The sequence below is a fragment of the Oryctolagus cuniculus genome, chromosome 13 (genome assembly GCF_964237555.1).
Source record: "Oryctolagus cuniculus chromosome 13, mOryCun1.1, whole genome shotgun sequence".
Classification (NCBI taxonomy): Eukaryota; Metazoa; Chordata; class Mammalia; order Lagomorpha; family Leporidae; genus Oryctolagus; species Oryctolagus cuniculus.
In genome coordinates, this window is record NC_091444.1 from 73,702,180 (window position 1) to 73,713,974 (window position 11,795).

At 35.2% G+C, this 11,795-nt stretch overlaps 1 long non-coding RNA gene across 5 annotated transcripts in view; it reads left to right on the plus strand.

Moving 5' to 3' along the window:
* The window catches only part of LOC138844874 (uncharacterized), a 412,620-nt gene extending 402,744 nt beyond the window's left edge, over nucleotides 1–9,876 (plus strand). For all 5 annotated transcript variants that reach the window (XR_011381280.1, XR_011381282.1, XR_011381278.1 and 2 more), the window contains one exon: nucleotides 9,614–9,876. This is a non-coding gene — a long non-coding RNA (uncharacterized lncRNA). The remainder of the gene's footprint in view (nucleotides 1–9,613) is intronic.
* Nucleotides 9,877–11,795: the final 1,919 nt, after the last annotated feature.

Consider the following 11,795-nt stretch of genomic DNA (forward strand, 5'->3'; position numbering starts at 1 on the left):
CCAAAGATATAAATTTCAAGATATAGTATTATATAATTATTTTTAATTGGTTGATGAGTAACATAAAAAACATATAATTAAAATCTCATAATTATTTACATGATTTATGTTATACAAACATCATAGCATGTACTAACACAAACTAAGACCACGTTCAAGTCGCTAAATGACAGGTTAATTAATATGATCCATGTGGACAGAAACATCATTACACAGCTCACAGCTGAATTTTAGTTTCAAATTTTAATTGCTGACTTGTATACCTGCCTCCCCTTCTCCCCTCTTTTGTCCCATGTAATTTAGACTTCCGTTAATACATGAGCGTATTCATTTTCTGTTGCTTTTGAAAGACATTACTACAACCTTAGTGTCTTAAAACAATGGAAGTTTATTCTATGGGTCTGTAGGTCGGAAATCTTATAATGTTGTTACCGATCTGATAGAAGGGTGTCAGCAGTGCTCTTCTTTCTGGAGGCTCTCGTCAGAACTTACGTCCTTCATTTTTGCTGCATATTGAGGCTGATTGACGCTTCCTCCTTTCTCAAAGCCAGCCACAATGCATGAAGTCTTTCACATACTGCGTCATTCTCATTTTTCTGCTCTTCCTTTGTTTTCCACTTATAAAGACTTCTGTTTACAGGAGACTTGCCCAGGATATCAATAAGATCTCACAATGTTAAGGTCTGCTGAGTAGCAAACTTAATTCCATCTACAATCTTAGTTGATATTTGCTATATATTTTAACTTCCTTAAAGGTCGTGGGGATTAGGGTATGGATAACTCTGGATGGCTATTATTCTCTACCCCAATTCATACATATTTAAAATTATGATATCTTCCTGAAGAATTGACCAGTTAATCATTACACCATCCCCGCTCCCTTTGGCTGTAGTAATTTTTTTTGTCTCTTCAAGTCTGTTTTGAATTTTATTGGTAAAGTAACCCCAACACTCTGTTGTGTACCATGTACACATAGAACTTGCTTTCAATTGATTGCACTCTATCTAAAGCAGATTTTTATATACATTAGATAGTTAACTATTGCTTGTTTTAAAATAGTCTGATAATTGTAGTGATTTGATTGTATTAAGTAACCAATTCCATTGGATGTGATAACCAGTATGAGTGGATTTCCTTTTTTAATATTGGCTTCCTAAATGTCTCATGACTAAGATGCTTTGGCCTTTCTGGTCCTCCTTTACTGCCTTATTCTAATGTGCCAAGATTATTACTTTGTTACTTTCTCTGAACTATTTTGATATTTCTAATTAGTTGCTCTACTAATTACAAGAAGCAACTGCTTTAGGTTAGTATTAATTTAATTTCAATAAGATTATAGAAACTTTAATACAATGTAACTGATTTCTCTCCTTTAACTTTGTCCTATTCATGTTATATAAGTTGTAGATATTGGGGCCGGCACTGTGGCGCAGTGGGTTAACACCCTGGCCTAAAGCGCCGGCATCCCATATGGGCTCCAGTTTGAGTCCCAGCTGCTTCACTTCCAATCCAGCTCTCTGCTATGGCCTGGGAAAGCAGTAAGAAGATGGCCCAAGTCCTTGGGCCCCTGCACCCGCATGGGAGACCCAGAAGAAGCTCCTGGCTCCTGGCTTCGGATCCATACAGCTCCGGCCATTGTGGCCAATTGGGAAGTGAACCATCGGATGGAAGACTTCTCTCCTCTCTCTCTCTCTCTCTCTCTGCTTCTCTATGTAACTCTGACTTTCAAATAAACAAATAAATAAAAATAATAATTGTAGGTATTTAATATGAGCTCAACAATATAGCTTTACAATTATTATGCCATACAATTAAACCAATTAGGAAAAGAAAATATACGCTGTGTTGCAATTTTTTTCTATATTATTAGCTTCTGTGGTACTTTATAATGAATTAGAAGTACTGTTTGGTATCATTTCCTTTCATACAAAATAATTTTTTCTGTTTCAAGTAAGACTGATTGGCCAAGAAAAAAAGCCCTCAATCTTTGTTTATAAGAAGAATTCTAATTAGCCTTTGCCTTTGAAGAAGAGTTTGCTGGGTATAGAATTACTGCCTATAATATTTTTCTTTCAACTCTTTAAATGTAATAATACTCCGTGTGTTTTTAAGCTTTCTATTTTTCTGTGACAAATCAATCATATTGTAGCTTCTTTATATAAAATGAGTTGGTTTTCTCTTGAAGTTTTAGATATTTTCTGTTTGTCTTGACTCTTGGCAAGATTTTTCAATTTTCTAACATATGGTTTTAATTGCTGTATGGAAGTCTCTATTTGATTAGTCCAAAATATTCAAGAAGAGAAAAATAACCTTACTTATTTAACAGTTAAATAAATAATAGTAATAAGCAAATAAGTAATAATAATCAGCAATAGATGATTAATAAATGTTTCAATATGTATTTTAAAATTTCTTATTTACTAAATTCAACAGGGATGGATTCCTCAATTTATAGGAAAAGAAGTAATTTAAATTTGTATTTTAAAAAGTTTAATGCAGCATTAATACATATAAACACATAAATTACATAAATTTCTGAGTCATTTTAAAATTTTCCATCTTGAATTTTTCTTTTTTTTTTCTCTTTCTCTCTCTCGTTTTTTTTTTTTTTTTTTTTTTTGTTGTTGTTGTTGTTGTTGTTATTGGGGCATGACATCAGCTACCTCAGAGAGTTTGCTGCTATATAGCAAAGCAGAATGATTTGAAACAGACTCCCTATCCACTTTTATATTTTTACATAATAGGAAAATAGACATCTATTACAAAAACTTCGTAGAAACTGCAACCTCACACATTATTTTGTCTATAGAATCTAGGACCTGTTGGTAGAAAACTATAGCATTTTCAATCAGTGAGCTTTCAACATTTTCTTAAACCAGTCCAGTGTGTAATGCACCTAAAAGGAAACCTGTTGAAGTGAAATGGACACTATGAGAAACAATGACTTGATCAGTCCTTGTTCTGACTATCGAGGAAAATTTACTATATTATTCCTTTTAGCATTTTTTTGTTCTACTTAATACCATTGGTTGAACTATTTAATTAATACACAATTATTCTTAGGTATTTAAATTTCACTGGAAAGTGATCCCTGTTAAATATAAGAGTGGGAATAAGAGAAGGAGGAGTTGCATAGTTCGGCACATGCTCACTCGGACTTACCCCTAATGGCAGGGCTAGAAACATACCAGGGCATTCCAATTCAGTCCCATCAAGGTGGCACATACCAATGCCATCTCACTAGTCAAAGTGATCATTTTCAGCTCATAATTGATCATAATTATAGGATTAAGCACAAACATTTTTAACTACCTTATTTCTGGAGCTTCACAATAAGTTTGAGAGAGAGTTTTAATCCAAATTTAAAAGTTTGAAATTTTGTGTTTGGAGCTGTTAGTGATGGATGGAAGTCCTATCATGTAACTAAAGAAAAAAATTTACTTACAAAGAATTATCAGTGTTTTTTATAATGTTCTTGCACTTCATAGGGCCTATGAGCAGTTGTCAGCTAGTTTGAAAAGTTACAGAAATTAGGATCATGTATATAAAAAATTCAAATGTGTGAGTAGAGAATAAAGAATCACTGCTAAAACTACATTTCCAATCATCATGAAAACATGAGGTATATAAATATGTATAGCTTATATAAATAAAATTTATATTACATATTACATATTTAGATATAAATCAACTTTATATAATTATTCTCTTACTATTTGCTTTAATTGTATATTTGAATGTTTCAATGATAACATTTTATTCCAATTATTCTTAAGTTATTTAAAACTTAATTAAAACAATGATAAAAAATATTAGGTATAATTTTATTATACATTCAAATATGACAATAAATTATGATACTTCTTCACATTTTATACCTAAAAATGTAGATTTTTCTTTTTTTATTTTCTGTGTACTACTTTCCTCCATAAAAGTCAATAAAATTGCTCCTTTAGTAATAAAATTCAAATATAGAAAAAGTCCTCAAATTTAATGCTATAGACATCAAATGGGTAATAGCTGTCTCCTGTTTATCACCTATTTTTGCTATTTTTCATCGTTGGCAAAACTTTGGCAGTAACAAAATAGCCTGAAAATACTTTAAAAGAATCAGAAAGAAATATGAGTATTATTACACAGGAGTTTTATTGATTACCATTCTGGTTTTTACTGGAAAATAGGTTATTTAAAACACATCTATTTATTTTCAAATGGTCTTTCAATTTAAAATTCAGATATGTTCCAGAAACAAAAGTAATATTCACCTGCATTTCACAAGTTTAATCAGTTGGATATGCTCGGAGAACTATCTGTCTTTATAGAATTCTGTACTCATCACTTCTGTGGCATTTTATCTTGACTGTAGATTCCATCATTCATTTGCTCTGTAGAGAATACATTCTCATATGAATAAAAATAATCTTCTCAATATTGCTCTGGGAAGAATAGCTGGGTTCAAGACATATTTTACCTACTAAATAACATGGGATTATTCTGAAGGCTGCTGTATATTCATTGGCTTTTTCGTGTGTTCCTCTCTGGAAAATGCAAGCATCTCTAACCTTTTATTTGTTGCATGCAGTGAAGTACCTTGTTCTTGACCACTGATCTAGGAACATGTTAGAGCATGCCCATAGGGTGCTATGGTTAGTGATTTATAAGGTAGTATAACCTAAAAAGTAAGTGAACAGCATATAAATATGTACAACCAGACTTCAAAAAATTCATGGAAAATTGAGTTAAAAGTTAAATTTTGGGCTACCATTCAGCCTAGTAGTTAAAATGTCCCATCTCTGGCTTCTGACTCCAAATTTCTGCTAATATGAATCCTGGGCAGTAGCAGTGACGTCTCAAGTGATTGGATTACTGCCACCTAAGTGGGAGAACTGGATTGAGTTCCCAGAGCCTGGCTTTGGACACCTGGGCCATTGCAGACATCCAAGGAATGAACCAGATGGGAGTACATTGGGAGAACATTTTCTCTCCCCCCACCCCCGCCTCTCTCATTGTCATTCTTCCTCTTGAATAAATAAAAACGTTTTAGAATATGATTTCAAAAAAGATAAGTTTTCTTTGAAACAAAAGTGTAAAATCCATGTATATGTGTAGAATTTAAAAGATAAATATTTTAATATTTATTTGGTGTTAGCACCCTTTCATATACATATGCATATATATATATACATCTATATACATATGATTTTCATTGAAGATTCAATAAACTGATTTGAATTATCAAACTGTTATTCAGACAAAAGACACCACAATTTCTGTAGAGGAAAACTTTTTTCAAGAGAAACGGACTCTAAATGTTACCAACAGGTACCTTGTGTTGGGTTTGTGGGCTTAATTGTTGCTAATTATCAACTTTGAAGATTCTCTACATTATGCTCATGACTTTCTACACCATCTCTTCTTGTAAGTTTTCCTCATTACCCTTTGTGAGTGACCATCTGTCTCTGTTCAGATCTTCAAGAAGGCAACATGCCAGTTGACTTTATCTGCCAAACTCCAAATCCACTGGGGTTAGCAGAGTGATACCCAAAGATGCCCAAATCCTTCTCTCGGAAACCTGTTATGGTAACTTTCATAGCAAAACGAACTTTGCAAATATAATTAATTTAAGGATTTTGAAATGGGGAGGTGATCTTAGATTGGCGGGATGACTATAATGTAACCTCAAGGGACTTTATATGAGTAAGACAGGAAGCTTATGGTCAGAGAAAAGAGAAGAATATCCATGTTGCTGGCTTTGTAGATGGCATGAGAGGCCCCAGTCAAGGCAGGTAGGCAACCTCTAGAAATTGAAAGAGACAAGGGAATAGATTCTCTTGAAAGTCCCAAGGAAATAGGCAGCAATTACCAACACCTTGAGTTTAGACTTCCGATCTCTAGAAAAAATAACAGAATAATTTTTTTTGTTTTAGGTCATTAATTTTGTGATAATTTGTTACATCCTCAATAGGAAGCTTATTAACTCTTTTCAAGACATCTCTTTTCAATTGTCCCTTTTATTATGTCTCTAGTTTTTGACAAAGGTTTGGTGTCTTAATGAAATTTGCAGTTCACCCATTTGAAGTCTGTTCTAAAACATGCAACACTTTCATGTAAAAGTTCAGTCATGTTTAGGGATTGAGAGGGAGTAAAGTTGCATTCAAAAAGTTAGTGCAGAGGGCGGGGACTGGTGCTGTGGCTCACTTGGTTAATCCTCCGCCTGTGGCGCAGGCTTCACATATGGGTGCTGAGTTCTAGTCCCAGTTGCTCCTCTTCCAGTCCAGCTCTCTGCTGTGGCCCAGGAGGGCAGTGGAGGATGGCTGGCCTAGGTGCTTGGGCCTCTGCACCCACATGGGAGACCAGGAAGAAGCACCTGTCTCCTGGCTTCAGATCGGTGCAGCGCCAGCCGTAGCAGATATTTTGGGAGTGAACCAATGGAAGGAAGACCTTTCTCTCTCTCCTCTCTCTCTCTCTCTCTCTCACTGTCCATAACTCTACCTGTCAAATAAATAAATAAATAACTAGAAAAGTTAGTGCTACAGAAATTCCATTGAGAATTACACCAAGCATAACGTAATCAAAACACAAAGGACATAAACACTGTGTTCTTTGAAATCTCTTTGGAAAATTTCACCTGCACAAACAAAGAAATACCGAAGGCCTTCTCATTCCAGAAAGTTATTTCCAACTTATCCATAACTATATGCAATTTTGAGAACTAAGTGTGGAACCATGCATGGTTTAGAAAATATTTTATAAAAACAGCATGGAAATAACTTCCACAAGCATACTGGCTTCAAGTTATAGTCAAATTTTCATTTATGACTTAGCAGAGGAAATTGATGGGTTTTGATACTTCTCCATTTTTCTGATAGTTTATTTTTTCATGCACCCACATGGGAGACCTAGAAGAGGCTCCTGGATCCTGCTTTCAGATCGGTGCAGCTCCGGTCATTACGGCCATCTGGGGAGTGAACCAGCGGATGGAAGACCTCTCTCTCTGTCTCTACCTCTCTCTGTAACTCTGTCTTTCAAATAAATAAAATAAAACCTTAAAAAAAGATTTATTTATTTATTCATAAGGCAGAATTACAGACAGGCAGAGGCAGAGAGAGAGAGAAAGAGAAAGGTTTTCCATCTGTTGGTTCACCCGCGAAATGGCCATAACGACCGGAGCTGCACTGATCTGAAGCCAGGAAGCAGGAGCTTCTTCTGGGTGTCTCGTGTGGGTGCAGGGACCCAAGGATTTGGGCCATCTTTTACTGCTTTCTCAGACCATGGCAGAGAGTTAAATCATAAATGAAGCAGCTGAGTCTCGAACCAGCACCCACATGGGATGCTGGCAGTTCAGGCAGAGGTTTTACCCACTAAGCCATAGCGCCAGCCCCTCTCTCTTTCTTTTTAACAATTGGTTTGACAAATATATAAAAACGAAGTTTGACAAAATATATTTGCAACAATACTGATACACACAGGCACTTTTTTTTTGTATTTTGTTTTCTGATTTCTTTTTAAATTTTAGCTCCCACATGTAAGGGAGAGCATGTGGTATATGTCTTTCTGTGTCTAACTTATTTCACTCAGCATGATGTCCTGCAGTTGTATTTATTTTGTTCTAAATTGTTGAATTTTATTCTTTTTATAGCTGAATAATATTCCACTATATATATATATGTTTATACACCACATTTTCTTGGTTGATTCATATTTTGGGTATTGTGCACAGTGCTGCTCTAAACATATGGTGCAGGTATCTCTTGGATGCAATTTGTTCATGTCTTTTGGCCATATGCCCAACGTGGGGATTGCTGAATCCTATGGCAAGTCTGTTTCTAGATTTTTAAGAAATCTCCATAATGTTTTTCACACTGGCTACATTAATTTTCATTCCCACCGACAGTGTAAAAGTGTTCGTTTTTCTTCATATCCTTGCCAGCACTTGTTACTTTCTGTCCTTTGTATAATAACCATTCTGACAGGGGTGAGGTGATATCTCACTATGGTTTCGTGGTTCTCCTTATGGCTAATGATCCATTTGTATTTCTTTTGAGAACTGTCTGTTGAGGTCCTTTGCCCATTTCTTAACTGGATTGGCTGCTTTTTTGTTGTTGAGCTTTTCGAATTACCGATACATGATGGATACTAATCTTTTGTCAGGTAGCTTGCAAGTTTATGTTCCCCTTCTATGAGATGTCTCTTCACTCTGTTGATCATTTCTTTTGCTGTACACAGCTTCTGAGTTTGAGAACTAACAGGCTCTGGAGCTGTTCATTCAGCAGAACAACAATCCTTTCAAAAGTCACATTCCCTAACAAAGCTCCTGTCCAGAAACCAGGGGACTTTATTTGTTTATTTTTATTTATTTGATAGGTGGAGAATCAGAAAGATGCACACACACAGACACACACACACACACACTTCTATCTGCTGGTTCATCTCCAAAATGAAACAGCACTGCTGAGCCAGACTGATGTTAGGAGCCTGGCACTCAACCCAGATCTCCCACATGGGTAGCAAGGACCACTGTACTTAGCCATCATCTGCTTTCTCCTAATCTGTGCTTTAGCAGCAGGCCGGATCAAAAGTGGAGGAGCCAGGACTAGAAACAGGCACCCTGATATGAGGTGCAGAAATCTCAGACTGCATCTTAACTTCTGCCCCAAATGTTCTCCCCCTAGATTCTTCGATTGGAGAACTTTAGAATCCTGTTCTCCATAGTTTTGGTGCGTGTATCTCAGTCATAGTTCTGATAAAACCAGTTGAGCCCAGAGTCCTGCTCTGTGTCTCAGACTGCATTAGGCATTTTGTACTGAAAATCTTGTTAAATATAGCAAACTTGTAAAAATTAATAAACAGATTAAATTACTAATTAGCCAACACAATTCTGACCCAAATCCGAGGCTATCAACATCAGAACATTGCTTTTAACCCTCATGCATGACTGACTACTGTGTTTTATGTCATATTTTATACCTCAACCTGAGATGAGGAATCATACCTTGTATGTTAGTGTTTCTCATCCATGAAACTTTGCAATGATGCATAATAGGTACTTCATGGAGTCGTTTTGAGGCAACAAAGGCTCATACAAGAGCTTTGATTAGAATGGGCATTCTCTAAAGATTCTATTAATTCCTGTGTAGATATTTTAAAAGAGACATTGACTGACATAGTTGAAATCTTTGCAATCTGCCTTAAACAGAATTAGGACAATCAATGGAGCTTTGCATAGGCATAAAACCTTTGAAGCCGAAGTAGCCAGAATAAGATGATTACATCCCACATGCTGTGTAGAAGTAATTTGACTTAGACATGCCAGCTAAATTACCTGGGCCTGAGCGTGGGAATTTATAGAGATTTTAGATTAAATCATAGCTTAATTCAAATGCAAGGGTGTCTTTTAAATGGAGAAAATCTTAGAATTTAGAAGATAACATACTGTTTCCTAGAATAGTATATTTCAAATGTACAGCCTTGTCCAGATGGTGTAATGTGTGTTTCATATATTTTGACGTCTGTGAATAAAAAACTTTATTTGATATCAAGTTAAGTAAAAAAGTCCATAAGTCTTCATGAGAAAGGTTAAGTTATAATAGAGCTATTTCTCTTTCTTTTGGAGGATTCAAGGAAAGAAGAAAGGGAAAGAGAGAGAGAGAAAAAGAACACACAAGGGCAAATCTCAAGCTGAAATGGAGCAAAAAGGAATTATTTCTTTTAACCTCTTATAAATGGTGGTCTGTTTGTGTATGTTTTTCTTTCTTTTTTCCTTTCTACAAAGGATCAACCTGCAGGCTTAAAGCAGCACAGAAAATGTATCAGATTAATAAATATAGATTAGATTTTCAAATTCCCATGAGCAAGACATGCTTTTTTGTTTGTTATTTCTTTCTAAATTAAGTATTCTGATTGCAAGTGCATGTTGAGTTATCAAAGTTATGCCATCACTTAATTGTCTCCAATATATTGTGATTAAAGGCATTTAACAATCTCTTGAATGACCAGAAAGGTAATTGGCTTAAAATATTAAAATATGGCTGAATTGTTAATGTAACCATTTGAATGTAATTTGCATTTAAATAAATAATAAGTGCAAGGCCACTAACTACCTTTTATAATGGAAACTTTTCACTCTCTTCCTTTAAATACTAACTCTCTCTTCTCCTCTGGGCACCCTTAGTTCCCTACAGGCAATGAGGAACTTTCTCAGTTCTCAATGCGTCAGCATTTTCTAGGATTCTCTTATTTTCTACGAAACAGTTTATGTGGAAGGCCCTCAATAATCTTACTATATTTAATGATACCCACTGAAGACATGGAAGATTGACAAGACATGATGATGCCTTTTAAGAAGTACCATATCGCCTTAACACCTTATTAAAATAAGGTACTTTTCATTATTTTCAACATTTTTATTAATTTGAAGAGAACAGCTTTTATCTATTTCACAAATACAATTCTAAGAAGTTAGCCGTACTTCTCTCGCTCCCTCAATCTCCCCTTCTTCCATCCTCGTTTTTTTCCCTTTAATCTTTGCAGTAAGATAATTTCAGTTTACTTTTATTTATAGACTTCATAATCACTAACCATAATGTTCAACAAGTAATAAGTAGAAAGACCACTGTTTCCCAGGAGTAAGGCTAAAAACAATAATCAAATCATAAAATGTCAGTTTCATTCTTATACATGGTTTGGGTTTTGTTTGTATTCTGTATTAACTACCAAATATCAGAGAAAGCATATGATATTTGTCTTTTGGGGGCTGGCTTATTTCGCTAAGCCTAGTGGTCTTCAGTTGTGTCCATTTTATTACAAAAGATAGAATTTCATTCTTTTTTTATGGCGGAGCAATATTCCCTTTTGTATATATACCACAGTTTCCTTATTCAGTCATCAGCTAATAGATATCTGGGTTCATTCCATATCTTAGCTATTGTGAACTGAGCTACAATAAAAATAGGGGCATCAATAATTTTTGCAATATTATATCATGAGTCTCAACACATATGAATATGTCACTCTAAATCTACATTTTAAGTCATTTTCTAAGAAACACTAGGCTCAGAAGAACTGTTACTTTAATCATAGGAACATGAGCATGTCTCTACGTTCACAGAAGAAATCAATATAAAAGGGAAACTTGCAATTTCATCCACATATCATTCTAAAACCACAGCTTTTACAAACAGTATGCTTGAAAGTACTTACCCATAAGATACATAGGAAAATTGAACAGAAATACTATTTTAAAATCTCTTAATAAATATTTTTGTAGTAAAATACTCGTAACACAAAATTTATCATCTTTATCATTTGAAGTGTGGGTAAGTGATATCATGTACATCCATATTGTGTGCAACTCTCATTACCACCATTCTCCAAAACTTTTTTTTCTCTTAAAAAATATGAAACTCTAGTTGTAGTGTGACCTCTGATTAGGTTTGGTCCAAGTTCTTTTCTCCACCTATGAAGGAATTCAAGACCTCATGGGGTACAACAGGATAAGCTGCTGTTTGCTGGTGGCAGCCCATATTGGAGTACCGGTTCAAGTTCTGCATATCCCATGCTTCTGATCCAGCTTGCTGTTAATAGGACGAGGAAGGCAGTGGTGATGGCTCAAGTACTTAATCCTCTGTCATACATATGGAGTCCTGTATGGAGTTCCTGGCTTCTAGCTTCAACCTGTCCAAACACTTGCTATTGGGGTTTTTTGAGGAGTGATTCAGTTGATGGAAGAGCGCTCTCTCTCTCTCTCTGTCTCTGTGTCTCTATCTCTTTCTCTCTTTTTCTCTCTCTCTCTGTCC